The 24,241-nt window shown below is 34.1% G+C and overlaps 1 pseudogene; it reads left to right on the top strand.

Moving 5' to 3' along the window:
* Positions 1-287: 287 nt before the first annotated feature.
* LOC129301147 (G-type lectin S-receptor-like serine/threonine-protein kinase At4g27290) lies at positions 288-5,188 on the top strand (annotated as a pseudogene).
* The last annotated feature ends 19,053 nt before the right edge of the window (positions 5,189-24,241 follow it).

A 24,241-nucleotide genomic window follows, 5' to 3' on the forward strand; every position in this document is an offset into this window, starting at 1 on the left:
ATGTTCAGATTGAGCCCTGAACTTATGGAGGGGTCTAAATTGTGGTTAGAGGAAGTCCTGCAGCAAGAACTTAAAGATTACTGCCTGATTATTTTTTTAATTATTATTTTTGGTTATGTGATTGTTGGAATTGTCATGTTTGGCAAATTTCCTATACTTGTGAGGAAAAAAAAAATGAAAGAAAGGAAATGGAAAGTAACTCGAATGACATTCTTATGTAAATTTGGAATTCAAATTCTTTTTTGAGTTTTCTTTATTTGATCACTTTTGATTCTGAATGTTGATTGATGATCAAGATGTGCTACTGGGTCAAGCTTAAGGCTTAAAACCTTTTAATCTGAACCCATAATTATTCAGTCGGGATTAGCCTAACTGCGATTGGTTCACATTATCGGACAAGAAAAGCTCAATCAGGTAGAAAAGAACAGCATAGGAAAACTCAAGAGAGTTGGCGTGTGCCCCTCTCTGGTGGCCCCTCTGTTCCTGGATTAAAATTTTTACTCTAAACATTAGGAAATGTAGTAGGAAAACAGACATTTCCCGTGAAAATTTTGACTTACAGCATGACATTTGAAAAATTTTCTGTCCATATATGATCTGGTGTCAATTTGATTAAAATCGATGTGTGGTAGAAATGGCTCAATGTCATAGGATTATGTCTCAGAATAATCATATTTTTGAATGTCACAAAGAAGGCCTGAACATTCAGATTGAGCCCTGAACTTACGGAGTGGTTAGAGGAAATTCTACAACGAGAACGCAAAGATTATTTCTGATTTTTTTTATTAATGCTGATTTTTGAATTTGTCCTGTTGGGGCACATTTTCCATATACTTGTGATAAAAATGATGAGAAAGAAACGGAAGCAACTTTGACATTCTTATGTATATCATCTGATCTATTGGATTATTATTTTCTGCCAAATATTTTTGCGTTGCTTAACCTTCAAGTGTAAATTAGGAGTTCAAAAATTCTTAATCAATTTTCTTTATCTGATCAGTTTTGAATATTGATTTGATGATTAAGATGAACAAGCCTCAAGGCTTAAACCCTTTAATGTGAACCAGTAGTTATTTTGTCCGGATTAGACCGACTGCAATTTTGGTTCCGAATGATTGGCCAAGAAAAGCTCAATCAAGTTGAAAATAAGAACAAAGGAAAACTTTTTAAGTGGTGTATGTATCTTGCTGGCAACCCTTCTGTTTCTGGACTATTTTACTCTAAGCACTCTAGGAAAAGCAGTAGAATACAGACTTTTCCCGTGAAAACTCTCGACTTGATTTCCAGCATTACTGATTTACCGCTGAGAAATTTTCTGCTCATAAATGATCTGGCTTCAATTGAAGTAAAATCGAGGTGTGTAATAGAAATGGTTCAATGTCATAAGATTATTTCTTAAAGAATAAAATACCTGTTCTATTTAGAGTTGAAAAGTTGGTTTCCCTTTAATAGGGAAGCAAAGGACTGCTTGATAGTGAACAATTAAATTGAATGTCAGAAAGAAGGCCAGGACGTGTCTTTAGCTGATCTTAGCGCATTCATTCATTAATATCTGTAGAAATACGAAGTTGAAACTATTTTTTCATAGATGACAATAATGAAGAAAATTCATATTTACATTTTGGACAATGCATTCCAAGTTCCAACCATCTTATTCACCCCTTGATAATTCCTCTTAAATGTATGAGCTAAACTTGACCGCCAATTACGAAGTCAATGCTTGTAAACAAAAGCTTCCCTATCACATGACCTTTTGATTTGTCCTCATGCAATCATGTAAATCTACATGCTTCTGGTTTCCTTATTACTGTGGCAACGTCAAGGATATGTATCTTTAACTTGTGAAACCCATTTCATTTTAGCAATGGCCATTCTTCCTTATCTGCTTGCTCTTACAAATCTGTTCATGTTCTATAGCCGATTTTCTTATGCAACTGACACTCTTACCCAATTTCAGTCACTTCCTGATGGTAGGACCTTGGTTTCGAGAGATGGAAGCTTTGAACTAGGTTTCTTTAGCCCAGGTAGTTCCAGAAATCGATATCTTGGAATTTGGTACAAAAACATCCAGTTAGAACTGTTGTTTGGGTTGCCAACCGTGACAAACCAATCAAAGACAACTCTAGCATGTTGAGCATAAACACAGAGGGACACATCGTGATTCTCGGCCAGAATCATACTGTTGTTTGGTTGGCAAATTCAAGAACAAAGGCCTTGAGTCCAATTGTCCAACTTTTAGGCTCTGGAAACTTGGTATTAAAAGATAAGAAAGACCAGAATCCTCAAAACTACTTGTGGCAGAGCTTTGACTATCCTTCTGATACACTTTTGCCAGGAATGAAGTTTGGATGGGACTTGAGAACTGGTCTTAATCGACGAATAATAGGATGGAAGAGCTCAGACGACCCTTCTCCTGGAGACTTCATATGGGAGCTTGTAAATCATAATAACCCTGAGGGAGTTTTATGGAAGGGCCAAACAAAGTATTTCCGGAGTGGTCCTTGGAATGGTCTTCGATTTAGTGGAGCTCCTGAGTTGAGGAACAATCTGGTTTTTGATTTCAAATTTGTATCCAATAAGGATGAGGTCTATTACATGTACAACTTGAGGGATGATTCAGTAATTTCAAGAATTGTTATGAATCAAACAATATATGTACGTCAGCGTCTCACGTGGATTGATGAAGCTAAAAGTTGGAGGCTTTTTGCTTCTGTGCCAAGAGATGATTGTGATCGGTATAATCTATGCGGTCCATTTGGAAATTGCGTCATGGGTGAGTCACCAGTATGCCAGTGCTTGCAAGGATTCAAGCCAAAATCATCCCAGAACTGGGATGCAATGGATTGGACTCAAGGATGTATCCGCAGTGAACCATGGAGATGCAAGGTAAAGAACAGAGATAATTTTCTTAAATTCAGTGCACTCAAATTGCCAGATGCCTCACAGTCTTGGGTTGATGGAAGTATGACACTTGAGGAGTGCAAAGCCAAGTGCTTGGAAAATTGTTCCTGTACTGCTTATGCTAACTCAGATATCAGCAGAGGGGGTAGTGGCTGCATCATCTGGTTTGGTGATCTAAATGATATAAGACAGATTTCAGCTGCTGGGCAAGATCTATATATTCGGTTGGCTGCTCCTGAAATAGGTATGACCTTTTATCCATCATATGCTGATTATCTTTTGACAGCTTAACTACTTCATTTTTCTGTGCATTTACTGTTAGTTTGATCATGTGTGAAGCTGACCGTGAAGACGCAGATGGAAAGAAGATAAAGGTGATTATATTACCAGTTGCCAGTTTCTTGGCTCTTGTGATGTTTCTCACTTTATTTTACACTTACAAGAACCGAAGACGGTCTGAAGGTAAGCATTCTATGGTGCGAATTCCTTTTCCTTTTCAATTTTTTCCCTTTTTCTTTTTGAAGGTTAAGTTTGAACTGAATAAGATTAAGTAGCGTGTAACTATTTGGTCAAAAGATTAAACAAATTCCTTATTCATGTTACTAATTTCATCTACTTTACTCCAGTGGAAATAGAGAAAACCTTGCCAACAGAAAATAATGATGAAGGCCCAGAAGAAGATATGGAACTTCCTTTCTATGACTTGTCTGTAATAGCCTGTGCTACTAATGACTTCTCAACTAACAATAAGCTTGGGGAAGGTGGTTTTGGGCCTGTATATAAGGTAAACTGCAACATTCATGTTAAATAAGAGCAAAACAACGAGTGCTATGCTTCTGGCTTATCACAGATTGACAATATATTTAAAATATAAACTTCTAGGGTGTAGTGGCAAATGGACAAGAGATTGCCGTCAAGCGGCTTTCACAAAGATCTGGACAAGGATTGGAAGAATTTAAGAATGAAGTTGTTTTGTGTGCCAAACTTCAGCACCGTAACCTTGTTAAGGTTCTTGGTTGTTGCATTCAAGGAGAGGAGAAGATGCTCATCTATGAATACATGTCCAACAAGAGTTTAGATTCATTTATTTTTGGTTAGTGTCCATGCCAAACTGTTTTGTTTGAAGATTCATTCATTTCTGTAACTTCACGTTGGATAATGAATAATGTAACTTTGAAACTCAGGTTCTACTACTCAAAGTAAATTGCTAGATTGGCCTAAGCGCTATAACATTATACTTGGAATAGCTCGGGGGCTTCTTTATCTTCATCAAGATTCTAGATTGAGGATTATCCATAGAGACCTTAAAGCCAGTAATGTATTATTGGACAATGAGTTGAATCCAAAAATTTCTGATTTTGGCATGGCAAGAATCTTTGGAGGAGATCAAGTCGAGGGAAACACAAGGAGAGTGGTTGGTACATAGTGAGTATCTTTTAGTTTTATTTTGGCTTGCATTTCTACACATTATTAAAGATGGAATTAACTCATTTGTGACTCTTTTTAGTGGGTATATGGCACCTGAATATGCCTTTGATGGGTTATTTTCCGTCAAATCCGATGTGTTCAGCTTTGGCATATTAGTATTGGAGATAGTAAGTGGAATGAAAATCAGAGGGCTGTCTTTGCCAAGCAAGAATATTAATCTTGTGGGGCATGTGAGTAGCAAATAATCCAACTTTATTTTTATCTCTAAATTGAAGTGGCAGTTGATGGATGTTCTGGATTTTTGCAGGCATGGAGGTTGTGGAAGGAGGACATTCCACTGGAATTGATTGATGCATGCTTGATGGACTTTGTTGTTGAATCAGAAGCATTGCGGTGCATCAATACTGGCCTTCTTTGTGTGCAACACCATCCTGATGATAGGCCAGACATGGCATCGGTTGTAGTGATGTTGAGCAGTGAGATTGCTTTACCTCAACCTAAAGAGCCTGGTTTCCTAATGGAGAAAACCTCAGTTAAAGGAAGTTCCTCATCTGGCGATCATTTGACTTGTTCCACCAATGGAATATCTATTACCCAGTTAGAGGCCAGATAGTGAAAGATTTTTACTTCTTTGTTCTTTCACTGCAAGTGGATCAGTTGTATTCTGATGATTCTGATTACAGACTTGAACTCTCTTAAATCAAGTGTTTGATTTCAACCCAGCTTGTTGCTTACCATTTTGAGCTGCTGTGAGTTTTTATTGTCCATACCTCAACAAAAGAAATGCTACCTGTGCATGGCATTTGATTTTCCTTTTACACGACATGGTAATGAAAATGTTTTTGACCTGGAGTTAGAATTTTCTTCTGGCACGTGGTAATGTTCTTCAACTAATGACTGCTGAAGCCTTAACCTTGCACTGTAAAATTTGATTCTCTTTGTGTCAAGTTCCATCAATTATTACCAAGTTTTAGACCATATTGGAGGAAAGTTAGTTGGGAGGAGGCTGGTCCCACCCACACCACACCCCCCCCCCGCCAAAAAAAAAAAAAAACTCCGAAAAAAAAGGTTAGGTCTCTTTGTGAGTGAGTAGTCAACTTTATGATTCAGTGGGTTATCTGCTGCTTTTGCAATATTTATGAATAACGCAATCTGGCAGCCGTCAGGCAGCTGGGACTTCAATTGCAGTGAGTGGGGGTAGTTGTTGTCTTTAGCTTGACATTTGGTAACGGTTCAAGAATGTGCATGTGTATTGTCTATTACCATTGACTTGGAAAAGGCTAAGGAGCGAGAGTGTTGATCCATAAACAAACCAAAAATATGTATGGTGTGCTGCAATTATAAATGAATATCTCGTCAGTACAAGTTGTACCCTATTTCCTAAGTTTAAGATTGGATTAAAGATAAACTGAAAAGAAGGAAGGGGAAGATGTGTACGTGTGTTTGATACATTATTTGAATTGAATAAAAGAATGTATAAGATGTCTTATGGAATTTCTGTAACTTGTGCAACACCAGTCAGGCATAGGGTTTTGAATTTTTTTTTTTTGTTTTAGCTTTATTGAAGAAAAAAATATAAAACAGAAGTTAATAAACTCAAAACGCATCGTAACAGGACCAAAGGTTGAACTTCATTTGCATACTTATGATGTGTTTATTTCAGAAATATTATTCAACTTATTTTTTTCGCCATCATTATTTGACTTCTTTAACATTTGATAAGTTGCAAATTAATTCATTTTTAAAAAATAAAATTACATAATTTAGTTTATTATCATATTAAAGAAAATTATTTATATAAAATTCATGATGAAACACGTGTACAAACACTGCATTTTGTTTTTTGGGATAATACATGGCATGAGTAAAAGTGCAAAAGAAAACAAGATTGGGTCAAGTCATGGGGTTAATGAATTCGTCATTCGCATACGTGTTCGCTTTCTTAAAGTTTTTTTATTTTTTATTTTTTATCGGAGAAACATTACGACCAAAGTAAAAATGTTAAATACACGCCAACAAACCCAAAAAAAAAAAGAAACAAATTACAGGGACTCAGAGTCTGTTTGGTTTCTGTTTCTATTTTTGTTTTAAAAATTTTTTATAATATAATTTCTAAAATTATTTTTTAAACAAAATAAAATAAAAATTTATTTGATTAAGTTAATTTAAAAATAATTTTTATATTAAAAAAAGGCTGATAATAATGGTTGGAGGTGGTTAATGCTAGTGGTTTATGATAAAAATTATTTAAGCTAATTATATTTTTTAATAATCAAATGTAGTGTATTTTAAAAATAAAAAATAAAATGAAAATAATTTTAGGATGTTTTCATTTTTTTGGTTTTTTAAAACATAAAAATGAGAACTTTTTTCAAAATAATTAAATCCAAACACTTGCTCCAAATTATTTTTTTAATTTTTAAAAATAAAAGATAATTTTTTAAAATAGAAACCAAACAGCCTTTTAAGGTAATCAATAATGACCCAATTTCATATAATAAGATTCATGGTTTTTCTTATTAAAAAAAAAAGATTTGTGATTTTTTAAAGTATGGTGTGGTTGATGTTGGGGGTGAATAGAGTATTGTTTCTGTCTTTTCGATGATGAGAGAGAACAATCAAGTTGCTGTAAAATTAATTTTGATGTAGTTTTTGCTTCTTCCAAAATGTAAGATATTCAAGAATTCTTAAAAGAAGGCAAAATTTAGCTATTTAGCTTTATATACTTTTATCTAATTAAATTAAAATACGTAAATTTTAATATATTAATAATAAGAGTTTGTTATGGAATAAATTATTTATAGAAGATCATCCACATGTCATGATTTAATTAAATATAGAGACGTTTTTTTTAAAAAAAATTCCAAATGTGCTTGATTTTGAAATCCGATATATTTTGTGAAACCTTTCGTTCAATTTCACCGATGAGAGGTAGGATCTCATTTTTTGCATTCCAAGAAATTCAGGACACAAGAGGAAGAAAAAAGAAGTATTGTGATTTGATTGATTAATTAATTTGAGTCAAATATCTTTGGCTTGTGTACAGTGGCTAAGGATAAGAAGAGAAGCTGGATTATTGCAACCAAAATACAGTTCATTAGGCAAATGCCACTTTCTTCAATGTCTAGAGACTTGTTTTGGAGACGGTCACATGACATGATGCCATCTAGAGGACAGATTTGAATCTTTCCGAATGTGGACCATTTCCAAATACCAGTAAATATCTCTAAGATGCTCCTGTTGTCTTGATTGGCTCAACCAAATTTAATGGAGAAGCTATCATCTCCACCAAAGTATGTCCTCATCACCAAGAAGATTCTAAAGTTAGCAAGATTGAATATATAAAAAATATTATTAACAAGTTATTCTAGTGAATTTACAATTATGCATTACTGAAATGACATAAGGCTTTTTACTTGTGTGTGTGCTACAGGGAAAAAAATTATTTCCCAAAATACTGTATGAGAAATTTTTTTTATCATAATACGACAAATTGAAACTTGACTTGTATCAAATCGATTTATAAACATGATAGATTAAAAAGAAATTCACCTGATATGTACCGGGTTTTTTTTTCATGCAGACAGATTAAAAGTTGATTTTATTGAAACCAATTTCTCTCTTATATATTATCAGATCTACATCTATTTGTTACAACATCCTTACCTCCCCATTATTTTTTTCCTCTTTCTAAATTATAATTCTCCCAAGCAACATTCAAAGGTCTTTTGGATTAAAAAAGAAATTGCAATTGCAGGGTTTTTAATAGACAATATTTCTTTTTTTTTTTCACTTCACCCTTTGCACTGAAAGAACAGAGGAAAAAATGACATGATCCAACCTCAAATCCATTTGAATGTAGACAATAATAGAAGGGCCCATGAATTGATGTGTATTCAAATTATAGGAACTAGTAATCGACCATATGCCTGTATTCCTGATGTTACTGTTGTTGTAATCAAGGAAGCAATACCAAATACATCATTAGAAAGATCAAAAGTGATCAAAGCTATAATTTTATGTACTTGTAAAGAACTCAAATATAACAACAGTATGATAATACTTATCGCACCCCAATTTGTTCTCTAACAATTAGAGTTGATAATTTGGGTGGGTTGAACGTATTTGACTTAGGTTTAAAATATCCAACCATATAAAAAAGCTAATTAGCCAAGCTTGTCTCTAGCATCTTAAACTTATTTGAGCTGGCTTGAATATACAAATTGTTAGATATTATTTTATTTTATTTTTTTAGCCAATTTCAATTTTTATTTTAAAACATTAAGATTGTTAATTTTTACATTATTTTAATTTTTTGTTAATAAAAAAGAATTTGGGTACTTGAACCAAACCCATTCAGGTTTGGGTATCCTAATAAGTTTTAAGCAAAGAAACTTTTTGAATCTTTCAAGTTCATCTCTAAAATTTTTTGAGTTTATTTGGACTAGCCTGAATTGCTGACAATATCCTCACTTGCTATTATTTTTTCTCTATTGTAATTCCTATCAATTAGAGGTGCAAGAAAATTTAATTTAAAAATTAATATTTTTTTAAAAATAATAATTTGACAATTAAAAATAATTACAATAGGCCAAAAAAACAAAAGAATAGAATAAATTAAAATAATATTTAACAATTCAATATTCATACTAGCTTGAATAAACTCGAGATATTAGGGTCAGGCTTAGTTATATAATTTTTTTTATTTAAGTATTTTAAACCCTATTTAAATAAACTCACCTCACTCAAATTATCAATTTTAAATGTAGGAGGAGGAATTGGGAGTGGAATGTTAGTTGAAAGAATTAAAAAAAAAAAAAATAATATTGGAGGGGTAATGACGCTGCGACAATGAATATATGAGAGAGAAACTGGTTTCAATGAAGCCAACTTCAAATCGATAACATGAAAAAAGAATTCGGTGCATGTTAGGCCAATTTTTTTTTCAATCTATCATGTTTATAAATTGAATTGGTACAAGTCAGGTTTAAATTTTTAGTATTTTGGTAAATTCTTTTCACCACGTAGCATGTTGGGAAACAATTTTTTTTTCCTATAGCATGCTAGGTCAAAAGGCCCAAGTTATGCTAAGGTGTTAATAATTTGTTTTATATTATAACAAGTTAAAAGATTGAATATGTAGAAAGTATTATTAAAAGGTTTTATTAGTGAATTAATAAGTATACAGTGGTAAAATGATAATTTAAGTTAGAATTTTAGCAAGTTTGCTTCAATTGTAATAAGTCAACAAAATTAAATACTCTTTTTATTAAAAAATACAAGACATTTTCAATCGAATCTTACCCTCAATAAAGTATTTACCTATTTTGAAATTAACCATATCTTTTTATATTTACCCCTGTTAAACACCCTATAATAAATATAAAGTAAACATCAATAAGGATACTTTTGAAAAAAAGGCAATGATTACATTTCAAAAGACTAAAAATACCTTACATTTTTTAATATTTAACTCTTTTAAAAATGCCTTATATTTTTTAACAGAAGGAGTATGTAAAATGTATTGTTAACAAATTTCATTAATAAATTAATAAATATGTATTTATGAAATGGGGTTTTAACAAAATTGGCTTTATATTTTGAAAAAAAATCTTGGACCCTTACGAAAGGCTCATAAGTTGGAAAATTAAGGGGAAAAAAAGGGATAAAATAACAAACTCGAATGTAGATGAGTAATTTGAATAGTTTATCTAATATCTTTTTATTCTGGAGATTTTTGTTGAAAATAATTGTATAGAATACATAGAATATAATTGCACGTATTTTTCTTTCAAATAAGATCATTAAATGCAAAGTTTAAAATTTATCAAGTTTTTCAGTTATCTTATATCTAGAGAAGAAATTTAAAAATGAGGTTAAGAGTCACTTTTGTCATAGAACTTGTCATTTAAAATGTATAGATATCTTGAACTTAAAATTAGTTTATTTTTGTCTTTAAACATTTGAAACCCTAAGCCCTTGTATCCCTGCCATCCACACACTATTAGTCAAACATTTTATTGACTTTTTTGCCACTTGGGATGCTTAATAAGCATTTGAAAAAGTCACTTTCCTCCTAAAACTGGTCATTCAAGGTCACTTTTGTCTTGAGCTCAATTTTTTTAAAAAATAATTTTATAATTATAATATTTCATATTCTTTTACTAAAACCAAATTATTATGTTTAAAAATTAAAAATAAATAATATAAATTCAAAGTTTTAAAGTATAAATATATATTTTGAAGTTTAAATTTTATATAAAAATGCAAGTACAAATATATATACATATAAACACAAGTGCCTGAAAGGAAGCAATTTTTGCTTTTACTAGGTATGTAAATGAGCACCTTGTTCTTTTTCCTAGATGCAAAAGCCTAGAACTATATCTCTGCTGAGTGCGTATTCATTCTTGCAGAAAATTCAAACAAGATTAGTTAAACCATTTTCGTTCTTTCTTTGATTCATATATGACAAGTGGCACGTGATTACTTGTCGGTAGAAATAAGATACGGGTCATTCTTATGAAAGTTGCCTTCTTATTGGCTATTGTGGCCCTTTCCAATTTCTTTTTCGTCTACGAGAACAGATGAAACTTGAAAGTTCAAAGGAAGCATTTTTTTTTTTTTAGTGCAAACGCCTTTATCTTGTCTCCTTTTTCAAATGAAAGACAAATTTTTGAGCTGAACATGATTAAATACATGACTATTTTGTTGAAAGAAAAAAAAAACATATACTTCTAATTTATGTTATTTACATCATTCAGTTTGTTCCCATGGATAAGAGAAAACCTTGCTAACAGATAATAATGATAAAAATAATAACGAATTGATGATGGTCTAGAAGAAGGTATAGAACTTCAAGTCTATGACTTTTCTGTAATAGCTACTTCTATCAGCTGCTTCTCAACTAACAAGAAGCATGAGGAAGGTTCCTTTGGACACAAGGCAAGTATGGAACATTCAAGTTATATAAGGTCAAAACAATAAATACTGCCTTAATCTGAGGAGCCTGGTTTCCTGACTAGTCAGTTACTTTTATGGTTCGATGGTTTGCCTATTGCTTTCACACTATTTATGAATAATATGACTGTTAGAAGCTCTGGCAGCTCTCGGGCATCTGATATCCTTTGGCAGCCTCTCTAGGGAATTGTTGTCATTATATTGATAATTTGCAACAGTTGTCGTAATCTATCAGTTTTATTAATAAAGATCCAAGTTCCCTTTCATATGGGGAAACAAAGAACAACTTGGTAGTAGTAATAGATAATAATGAGCGTCGCAGAAGCTATCTACCTTCCATTACCAGCCATAGCCCATGTCTGTGTTCATACTGCGAGAAACAATTTCCTGACAAAGGACATCAAAGAGGAAACTACTTTTATAGTTTGAAGTTTGAGTTCCAACTTTGATTGTCATATTCATCCTTGAAAATGGACTATAGTTTGTAGTGGTAAATTTTTTCTCTCAATTGCTCTCCCCTGAAGGCAAAACTTGTAGCTAAGGTTTTCCCATCACAGGATCTGAAATGTAAGAGCTGCATAGAAAATCACGAGGTTTTGTGACAAATGACAAATTTGGAAGACCTTTGACAGATGGGCTTTAAATTCCAGTTTCTCAAGGAAATTGTCGTCACGATATCATTTTTTAACTACTGAAAATATCTAAAACCATAATGTCTGGAAGGGATATGGAGCAAGAATAGAAACGTGAAACCCGAAGAAAAAGATGGCCTGCAATTAATCAATCAATATCAATGTTAAATATGTGTTGGATTTCATATAAAGGCAGAGTCCACTTTAACTATACATCATAACGCGATGAATAATTATTGGAAATATGGTGGTTTTAAAACCCATGCATTTCACATTATAGCTACCCTTACTACTTGTCTAACTCTGAGAGTCCTGTTACACATGCATTCAAGTCAACGAGAGTGCTTCTTCCACCCTTGTTAATTATCTGTTGCTGCTCCCCATGATATAATATTGCTTTAACTCGTGAGCACATTCATGGAAACAATGGCAATTCTTTCTCGTATCATTGTTCTTACCAATCTGCTTTTCTTCCCTCAATTTTATTATGCTAGTGACACCATCACACAGTTTCAATCACATGCTGATGGCAAGACCTTGGTTTCGAAAGATGGAAAGTTTGAACTGGGTTTCTTCAGTCCAAACAGTTCCACAAATTGCCATGTCGGAATCTGGTACAAGAACATCCCTATCCAAACTGTTGTCTGGGCTGCTAATAGAGACAAACCCATCAAAGACAACTCCAGCATGATTAGTATAAGCAAAGAGGGAAAACTTGTGCTTTTGAGCCAAAACGAGACCATCATTTGGATGGCAAATTCAATAAAGAAGGCCTCGATGAGTCCAATTGTACAGCTTTTAGGCTCAGGAAATTTGGTGCTCAGAGATAAGAAAGATCAGAATCCCTAAAATTACCTATGGCAAAGCTTTGACTACCCTTCAGATACCCTCTTGCCTGGAATGAAGTATGGATGGGACCTGAGAACTGGTCTTAATTGCGGTATAACAGCATGGAAGAGTTGGGATGACCCAGGAGACTTCAGATGGGAGCTTGTAAATCACAATAACCCTAAGTTTGTTTTTCAGACTCAACCCTCAAAATTAACTAAAGCTAACCTAAATGTAGTACTTAGGCCGACTCTAAGTCTTCTCTCAAGGAGGAGGTTCTAACTCTAAGTCAAGAAAACTTAGTGAATAGATTAAATAAGTGATTGAATTTTTAACCTAACTAACTAGTAAAATTTAAGAGCAAACTAAACCTAAATGTGTACGATTGGCTTCCCTTATCAAGTAGGAACCCTAGGATGTTGCTAATGGAAGAATCTTAGCTTCTAATTGATTATGGCAGCTCATTCAAACTTCTCCCCCTTAGCTGAAAATGGTGATTGCTCAAAATAACCATCTCAAGCAACCTAGCTTTACTAATTCAATTCTCTAAGTGCTAATTATAAGCCCCTTAAGTAACCTCACTGGCTTAGTTCAAAAATTAACCAAATGTTTAGTCAAAATTCACTCCGTAATGCCACAGCCAAGAGATTATTGAAGCTCAAGAAACTTAAGCAATTCATCAAGTATTTACCAAATAATTACATGCTAGGTCAATACAAAATATTTACCATTTGAAATCACATATTGCATTGTAAATTCATCAAGTTGCTAAAATTTCCAGCAATAAAAAGGAAATGAAATTCAAGTCAACAATCTTGTTTCGACACAAACATTTACAACCAACCATGAAACTAAAGTTAAATTGAACTACAATCAACTATTGTTATAGTATTCCAGTGAAATTGAAATAAGATGAGGAATAAGTTAATTTTAGCCAAATGAAGACTTCAATGCTCCTCTTTTATCAACTCCTCCTTAGGATTCCAAGGAGAATTTATCTAGAAAACATCAAGAATATCTTGCTCCTCCAAGAACCCAACATGGCTGAGATGTGCTCCTTGTCCATTATTGATGAATTAAAGCTTCAAATCTCCTTCCAAGAGTGTGGGGTAGGGTCAGCCATGTGATATGGAGAGAATGGTAGAAGAATTTTGGAAGTTTGAGGACTGAATGTGGAGTTATGAGTGCTGGAAAAATGAAAAAAGTAGAGAGAAGGAGAAGAAAATGAAGAACAAGATGAACTAAAGAGAGAATGGAAGAGATGACTGAAATGTGTGTGTTAATCTCCAAATATGCTGAATGGGGCATGAATTAGAGTTTGCCTTCAGATGATCCTCAATTAAAGTAAAAGAAAACAAAAAAAAATATTAGGGCCTTGTCACACTTATTAGGTAGCACTCTTGTATTGACTTGTAAATGATTTCAATGTATGTCTAGTTAATCCCATGTGTCATCCACATTTTAAACTAATGTAGCCTCGTACTTTAACTTAAATAAACTAGAAGGTCAAAGATGTTTTGAATTGTTGTAGGCATGATGGTTGTGGAAGGAGGGCATTCCATTAAAGTTGATTAATGCTCACTTGAGGGAGTCTTGTATTGTACTGGAAGTATTGCATCCATCCATATCAGCTTTCTTTGTATACGACATCATCCTGGAGATAGGCCATGGCTTCTGTGGTTGTAATGTTGAGCAGTGAAGTAGCCTTGCCTCAACCTAAAGAGCCTGGTTTCCTTTTAAACTAGACTTCAATTATAGGAGAAACTTCTACCATTATGACTTCTTCAATCAACGAAACATCCCTTATCGAGTTAGAGGCCAAATAAAGGACTTTTTTTCCCTCCCAGTTCTTATCATGCAGGTGATTCTATACTTATGCCAAAAATGCTGATTATAAACTAAACTCCCTTAAATTTAGGCTTTTGATTTAAACTTAGCATTTAGCGCACAACTTTGTGCTGCTGCATGTAATATTCTTGTAGTGCAAGTGGGTTTTGTTTTTACTTGCACACCAAACTTGAATTGTTGGTGAACCAAATTTTATTAAACATAGTTTTCTCAATCACAATCTTGAGAAGCATGTTAGTTAGAAGAATTCATCATTTTGATTTAGCAATGTGTCTATTGGCTCAAGTGTCTGTGAATGAGATGATGAAACAAACATATCAGCTATATATGAAGTTAAAGCCCCATGATTTCTATTCAGGATAATATATGCTTATTAACAAGTTCATATAGATGTTTTATTTCTCCGAGATTGCTCTTCTACTATCAAACGTCAACATTAGTTTGTTCGTAATGATCTGCATAATATTCACAGACGTGATAAATAACAAGAAAAAATAAATCGGACACTAAATAATATTCTGGCTAAGTTATAATTATGGGTAGTTTGTCCTGCAAATTGCTTTGTAAATCAATATATTAAGGACATTATCTATTTACTTGACCAATATGCAATAGAATAATGAATTACTCAACCTATATAAGAGACTCCTAAATTTCCAGTGCTTAGCATCACAATTATAAAAGGCCATGTTTGGCCTATCCTTAAGGTATATAGCTGCAGTCACAGGTTGTAACACACCAAATTTTTTTTTTAAATAATTTAACTCAACCATAGTTGGGTTACAGCCACCCAACACATTTTTATATCAATAATTTCGATATAAAATATTTTATAATTGGCTTCAACTCACACACTATAACATTTCAGATAAATTTTTACCTCCCACATGCCATTAGGCTAAATCACATTTGTCCATCCTTATACTCCCAACAAGTAAACTAAATCACATTTGTCCATCCTTATACTCCCAACAAGTAAAATAAGCAATTTAGTCAATTTTCAACACAAGCCAGTTATTTGGCCTTATAATCATGCCATTTTAACCAATCCAAAGTAAACCAAATATTAAAATTACAGTCATCCAAATTGTACCAAAAATAGAAATAGTTTGAAAGGCATGATTACATTTATATATTCATATAATTGACAATAAACATAAAAAAGTCCTAATATTGACAATATAACACATTATAAATCATAAATTAATACCCAAAAGAGACAGTGGATCTATACCACTAAGCCTCTGGGACTCCTCCACGTGTCACTCTTGGCTCTTCTCCTGAAAATTGTTAACCACATAATGAGACTCAAAAGTCCCAGTAACCAAAGCCAATTTATGATAGTGTATACAAACAGTTAAGTGTGTGCTTACTAAGTGAGAATTAAAAATAATATAATTTCAACAAATATATGAAATATTACAATACACACAAACAACCATCCTTATATCCCTCCATTAACCTCGAGCCGTAGCCCTCACTCGGTGCTAAATTACCCGGCCAAAGGTAGATTAGCCCGAGCCCTTACAAACCACCTATTGAGCTCCAATAGGGGCATACCACGTGGCACATAAATACAACAATAATAGCAAGTCTCCCAACACCTCCCACAATAATCAAATAAATTTATAATAATATTGCACAATTATAATATTACAAAATTTATAATTTTCTCAATAATCACCCAATTAACAAGAACACTAATCACAAATTAAAAGCATGGTTACCTTGTGACTTTTTCAATAAATTATTCCTTAAAATTTCTCTCTCACCACAATCTTCACCAGTAATACAATCTACAAATAACATATTATTTATAAATATTAGTTTCAATTTTTGAAACTAATAAAATAATTCTAATAATAGAATTAAAAATATAACATAATTCCTAATCTCAATCTTAATACAAATCTATAGTTAATACTATTAAGTAAATTTTTAACTCCTCTTTTAATTATCAATAAACATTAATAATCTAAAAATCAACTTCTAAACTAATTTCTATTATCAAAATTTCTTTTTATTTTATAAATTCGCACCTAAAATACTCAAAAATTAAAAATTGAGTCTCTAGCTTAGAATCATAATCCTATAGCCATAATAATTCATTTCTCATCCCAAATAATCATCTAAACCTCCATAAATCAACATATATTTTCAGATCTAGTCTAGAATTTGATCCATAAGCCACAAATTCAAAGATCACCAATAAATTTATACTCTAGAATATTTATTATACTACTAACAACCTCAAAAACCATATTTATTCAACATAAATTCATCCCTCTTCCAGACCTTAAATTTTCTACCACTACAAACTCAGAAACCAAAGAAAAGGATGACTAAGAAAAAATTTTAGAACACTTACTTAGTTTTGAAAAGCTTAAAATCACACCCTAAATATCCTATTAAAAACTCTTACCTTAAAACCCAGCACCGGTGAATTTGGCTCACAGATGCTCTCTCTGCCGAAGCTCACGCACGAAAGAAGGAATGAAGAAATGAAGGAACAGGTGAGTTTTTATAAAAAATTCAGTGGGTCCCACATTTTTTTAATTATTTTCTCTCTCTTCTTCTTCTTTTTTTTTATTATTTTATTATTGTTACTGTTGAGGCGGCCGCACGTTTTCTTCCTTCTTCTTCCCTTTTTTTTTTGCAAACCTTTACCTTTTTTTATTATAATAATAATTAATAATATTTTTTTTATTTTTTTTTTAATTTTTTTTTATTTTATTTTTTTTTAGAATTATATCCTAAGTTAGATTTAATAATCATCTCCTACTAATTTTCTTACCTCTAAATATTATTTTTTTATTTCTATTAACCCAAATTAACTATTAAAATTTAAATTGGGATGTTACAATTCTCCCCTCCTTTTAGAAATTTTGTCCTCAAAATTTAAAGTTAGTAACTATTAACTACTTACTTAATCAAAAAGACGAGGATAATCACGTCGCATACTGTCCTCGGTCTCCCACGTAGCATCACCTGGAGTCGTGCCCTTCCAAATTACTTTAACCAATCTAATGGTCTTGTTTCTTAATTGCTTGTCCTTGTAATCCACAATCCTTTCTGGTTCAGCTTTGAATGTCAAATTCTCCCTGAGTTCAATTTCCTCGGGTTCAATTATATGGGAAGGATCTGGTTGATACTTTTTCAGTTGTGACACATGGAATACGTTGTGTATTCCAGCAATTTGGGGTGGTAATGCTACTTGGTATGCTACTGGTCCAACTCGTTTTAAGATCTCAAAAGGCCCCATAAACCTTGGTGTCAATTTCTTAGCCTTAATAGCTCTTCCAACACCAGTTACTGGAGAGATTTTCAAAAATACATGGTCACCTACTTCAAACTCAAGCGGTCTTCTCCTCTTATCCGCATAACTCTTTTGTCTACTTTGAGCTGTGAGTAATTTTTGCTTGATTAAAGCAATCTTTTGGGTAGTCTCATCAACAATGTCCGGCCCCAAAACAGTTCTCTCACTTAATTCTGTCCAACACAGTGGCGATCTACATTTTCTTCCATATAATGCCTCATAAGGTGCCATCTGAATGCTAGAATGAAAACTATTATTGTAGGCAAATTCAGCTAATGGCAAGTAACTATCCCAATTACCTCTAAGCTCAATGGCACAAGCTCTTAACATATCTTCAAGAGTTTGTATGGTTCGTTCCGTTTGCCCATCGGTCTGGGGGTGGTAAGCAGTGCTAAAACTCAGACGAGTACCCATGGCTTCCTGTAATGACTTCCAAAAGTTTGATGTGAATCTCGGATCACGATTAGATACAATATTTGTCGGCACTCCATGCAATCTCACCACTTCTCTTATGTAGATTTCAGTTAATTTTTCGAGAGAATACTTGATATTAGTAGCCAGAAAATGAGCTGATTTGGTGAGTCGATCTACGATTACCCATATAGTGTCATGACCAGAAGATGTTCTAGGCAATCCTGTAATGAAGTCCATAGAAATGCTGTCCCATTTCTACTCTGGAATATCAAGAGACTGTAGCATCCCGGCTGGTTTCTGATGCTCAATTTTGACTTTCTGATAAGTCAAACAACGAGTTACATGTTCAGTTACATCTCTCTTCATCCTTGGCCACCACCAACCACGTCTTAAGTCATGATACATCTTAGTTGCTCCTGGGTGAATGGTATATTTACTCTGATGAGCCTCCTCAAGTAAGATATTTTTCAATCGAGTATCATTAGGCACACACACTCTACCTTTATATCTTACGACATCATCATCGGTCACATCAAAATGTTCAGCCTTTCCAGCCCCAATCTCTACCCTAATCTTATTTAAATAATCGTCCTTCTGCTGCGAAATTCTGATTTCTTCCCAAAAATTATTCTCAAATTCAGTAATATGTAGAGCAGCCAAACGATTTTCGACTACTTCTACATTTACTGCATGAAAACTACTCCATAATTCATGTTCTCTGACCATCATGTGAGCAGTATGTATAAGCTTCCTGCTCAGAGCGTCGGCGACTACATTAGCTTTCCCTGGATGATACTTCAACTCAAAGTCATAATCCTTCAAAAACTCAATCCATCTGCGCTGTCTCATGTTGAGCTCCTTTTGATCAAACAAATATTTTAAACTTTTATGGTCACTGAAGACTTCAAAAGAAGAACCATAAAGATAGTGCCTCCAAATCTTCAAGGCAAATACCACAGCAGCAAGCTCCAAGTCATGAGTAGGGTAATTTTCCTCATGAGGCCTCAACTGTCGAGAGGCATAAGCCACTACTCGATCCTCCTGCATCAATACACAACCTAAACCTTTCTTGGAAGCATCAGTATACAAGGTATAAGGAGCAGTTGGAACAGGTAAGGTGAGCACCGGTGTGGTGGTCAACCTCTTTTTCAGTTCCTGGAATGCAATTTCACACTCGTTCGTCCAAATAATGGAGCATCTTTCCTGGTCAACTTAGTCAAGGGCATTGCAATTTGTGAAAAACCCTTAATGAAACGACGATAGTAGCCTGCAAGACCCAAGAAACTCCTAATTTCTGTCACACTTCGAGGTTGTTCCCATTTCATCACTGCATCTATCTTACTAGGGTCCACCGCTACCCCTTCTTCTGAAACAACATGGCCTAAGAATTTAACTTCTTTAAGCCAAAAATCACATTTGCTCAACTTGGCATAGAGCTTGTGCTCTCTTAATATCTCCAAAACAATTTTAAGATGTCTAGCATGGTCCACCTCATCTCGAGAATAAATAAGTATGTCATCAATAAAGACTACAACAAATTCATCGAGATAAGGCCTGAAGATTCGATTCATATAATCCATGAAGACAGCTGGGGCATTTGTTAACCCAAACGGCATCACTAGGAACTCATAGTGCCCATATCTAGTCCTAAAAGCAGTTTTAGGGATATCCTCTGCTCTAACCCTCAATTGATGATACCCTGATCTTAGATCAATCTTAGAAAACACTGCTGAATTGACTAATTGGTCTAACAAATCATCAATTCGAGGTAAGGGGTACTTGTTCTTGATGGTTACCTTATTCAATTGTCTATAATCAATACACAATCTAAGGCTTCCATCTTTCTTTTTCACAAACAGTACCGGTGACCCCCATGGTGATACACTCGGTCTGATAAACCCCTTCTCTAACAACTCTTCAATTTGTCTCTTCAACTCAGCTAACTCCGATGGAGACATCCTATAGGGTGCCTTAGAAATAGGCCCCGTACCAGGTACGAGCTCAATTGAGAACTCAACCTCTCGTTCTGGAGGCAAACCGATCACTTCAGTAGGAAAGACGTCAGGGAATTCTCTCACTACTGGAATCTGATCTACACCTTCTTCAATCTCTGCCTTGATTGAGAAGAAAATCATAAAAGCTTGACAGCCCTTTCTTATACACTGTTCTACTTGAGCTGCAGACAACAACATAGGACTTTGGGACTCTATAGGGGTTACAGTAAGAGCTGAGAGTGACACACTCTTTTTCTGACAATCAAGTACAGCTCCATTTGCAGACAACCAATCCATCCCCACAATAACATCAATCCCAGACAAAGACAAACAAATGAGGTCTATGGTGGTCTTTCGACCCTCATACTCAACCTCTACATTTAGACATGCCTTAGCAGTCCTTACAGTCAAACCAGCAGGAGTAGAAATCTTCACATCAAAAGGTAAGGTACACACAGGCAATTTACATCTTTTCATACATTCATCAGACACAAAAGAGTGTGTAGCACCCGAATCAAACAAAGCACAAATATCATTATCAAGGATTCGGATTATACCTCGGATAGCATTAGGGTTATTAGTAGCCTCGGCCCAGAGAGGGCATACACTCGTGCTGGTACTGTAGGTCTCTGATCATTACCCCTATTTTGGTTTTGATAGCAGAATCGAGCAATATGACCAGGCTTCTGACAGATGTAACAAACCCAACAATCACCAGAATGAAACTTCCCACACTTACTGCATGCTTGATTACTAGCAGCACTAGGAGTAGGATTAAAGGTAGCTGGGCTCCTATAGGACCCTTGACTTCCACTCTGATTCCCTCTGTAGCTCTGGCCCTTATGATAGTAGCCCTTCTTCTTCTGATTTCTAAAGCCTCCAAAGATTTGACTGCTCCTCTTCTCTACTCCACCAATGGGTCTGGTGTGGATAGGGGGCTTCCCATGAGGTTCTTTCCTCCTCTCTCTATCAGCTTCTAATCTAGCCTCTCTCTTCCTCCGAGAAACTATTCGAAGCTTATTGCACATCTCACTGAATGTCTTGATCTCAAAAGGGGCTAACTGTTCCCTTAGATCAGGCCTCGCCTTCTCTAGTAATCGTTCAGCCATCCACTCCGTATCTTCATGTTTTTGGAGGTAAGTAGAGTATTTAGATAATTCTGAGAATTGTTCAATAAATTCATCCTCATCTAGATCACCCTGACGAAATGCATGAAACTCAGCCTCCTTTTCTGCTCTCAGTGCAGTAGGAAAATAATTCTCGAACAATATGGCTTTAAAATCTTCCCAAGTAAGAGAGGAATCATCCTTCGGTCCTGATGTTTCCCACCATTTCTTAGCACTCTTCTGTAGTAGAATATTGCCAGCTGCACCTTTTGATTAGAAGTGCACACAACCATACGAAAAATACTCTCCAATTGATCTATCCATTCTTCAACCACCGCCGGCTTAAGATTTCCATCGAAAGTAGGAGGATTAAACTTACGAAAAGTACTCCAAATCTTTGTGATCGTGGATGTCTGTTGCTCAGAGTGGAGACTCACATTCTTCGGACTAGTCTCATGGTGAGAATAGGAAGGTGAGCCTTATCAGCAGATTGGCTCGCATTAAATACCTTGGTATGGCTTCCTTCTTGTTGGCCATTTCCCTCTCGGTTGGAATTCTCCTTATATTGTCTTAAAGCGGCCAATTCTTCTTCTTGTCTCTTCATGCGGTCACTAAGATTATATAGTAGATCCATCATTTGCCTCATAGTTGGCTCATCCTGCCTTAGTTGTGACTGTATAGGCTCGCCCTGCCCGATTTGTTGCTGTGTGGGCTCTGGTTGTGGCAGTGAAGGTATGTCATTTCCTATTGGCTCTATAGAATCACCGGCAATTTCGCCACCTCTCCTAGTTTTGGACACCATCTCTCCCCTCCTAAAGGATGGAAGTCACATAATTAAGTTAACACTAATCTCAAGACAAGAAAAATAATGGAGAAGCATTATGATTTAATAATGTATATTGCCAATAAACTAGGTTAATGTATAACAATTTCATAATTTATAAGAATTGGAAACATGTAGCTCTGATACCAAAAATTGTAACACACCAAATTTTTTTTTTAAATAATTTAACTCAACCATAGTTGGGTTACAGCCACCCAACACATTTTTATATCAATAATTTGATATAAAATATTTTATAATTGGCTTCAACTCACACACTATAACATTTCAGATAAATTTTTACCTCCCACATGCCATTAGGCTAAATCACATTTGTCCATCCTTATACTCCCAACAAGTAAACTAAATCACATTTGTCCATCCTTATACTCCCAACAAGTAAAATAAGCAATTTAGTCAATTTTCAACACAAGCCAGTTATTTGGCCTTATAATCATGCCATTTTAACCAATCCAAAGTAAACCAAATATTAAAATTACAGTCATCCAAATTGTACCAAAAATAGAAATAGTTTGAAAGGCATGATTACATTATATATTCATATATTTGACAATAAACATAAAAAAGTCCTAATATTGGCAATATAACACATTATAAATCATAAATTAAATACCCAAAAGAGACAGTGGATCTATACCACTAAGCCTCTGGGACTCCTCCACGTGTCACTCGTGGCTCTTCTCCTGAAAATTGTTAACCACATAATGAGACTCAAAAGTCCCAGTAACCAAAGCCAATTTATGATAGTGTATACAAACAGTTAAGTGTGTGCTTACTAAGTGAGAATTAAAAATAATATAATTTAACAAATATAAGAAATATTACAATACACACAAACAACCATCCTTATATCCCTCCATTAACCTCGAGCCGTAGCCCTCACTCGGTGGAAATTACCCGGCCAAAGGTAGATTAGCCCGAGCCCTTACAAACCACCTATTGAGCTCCAATAGGGGCATACCACGTGGCACATAAATACAACAATAATAGCAAGTCTCCCAACACCTCCCACAAGAATCAAATAAATTGATAATAATATTGCACAATTATAAATATTACAAAATGAGAAATTTTCTCAAGAATCACCCAATTAACAGAAGTAACACTAACACAAATTAAAAGCATGGTTACCTTGTGGCTTTTTCAATAAATTATTCCTTAAAAGGGCGCTCTCACCACAATCTTCACCAGGAATACAAGCTACAAATACCATATATTTATAAATATTAGTTTCAATTTTGAAACTAAGAAAATAATTCTAATAATAGAATTAAAAAAATAAACATAATTCCTAATCTCAATCTTAATACAAATCTATAGTAATACTATTAAGTAAAATTTTTAACTCCTCTTTTAATTAGCAATAAACATTAAGATCTAAAAATCAACTTCTAAACTAATTTCTATCAAAATTTTCTTTTTATTTTATAAATTCGCACCTAAAATACTCAAATTAAAAATTGAGTCTCTAGCTTAGAATCATAATCCTATAGCCATAATAATTCATTTCTCATCCCAAATAATCATCTAAACCTCCATAAATCAACATATATTTTCAGATCTAGTCTAGAATTTGATCCATAAGCCACAAATTCAAAGATCACCAATAAATTTATACTCTAGAATATTTATTATACTACTAACAACCTCAAAAACCATATTTATTCAACATAAATTCATCCCTCTTCCAGATCTTAAATTTTCTACCACTACAAACTCAGAAACCAAAGAAAAAGGATGACTAAGAAAAAATTTTAGAAACACTTACTTAGTTTGAAAAGCTTAAAATCACACCCTAAATATCCTATTAAAAACTCTTACCTTAAACCCAGCACCGGTGAATTTGGCTCACAGATGCTCTCTCTGCCGAAGCTCACGCACGAAAGAAGGAATGAAGAAATGAAGGAACAGGTGAGTTTTTAAAAAAATTCAGTGGGTCCCACATTTTTTTAAATTATTTTCTCTCTCTT

The sequence above is a fragment of the Prosopis cineraria genome, unplaced genomic scaffold (genome assembly GCF_029017545.1).
Source record: "Prosopis cineraria cultivar Desert tree isolate PC_DT_omini unplaced genomic scaffold, ASM2901754v1 PC1922, whole genome shotgun sequence".
Taxonomy (NCBI): Eukaryota; Viridiplantae; Streptophyta; class Magnoliopsida; order Fabales; family Fabaceae; genus Prosopis; species Prosopis cineraria.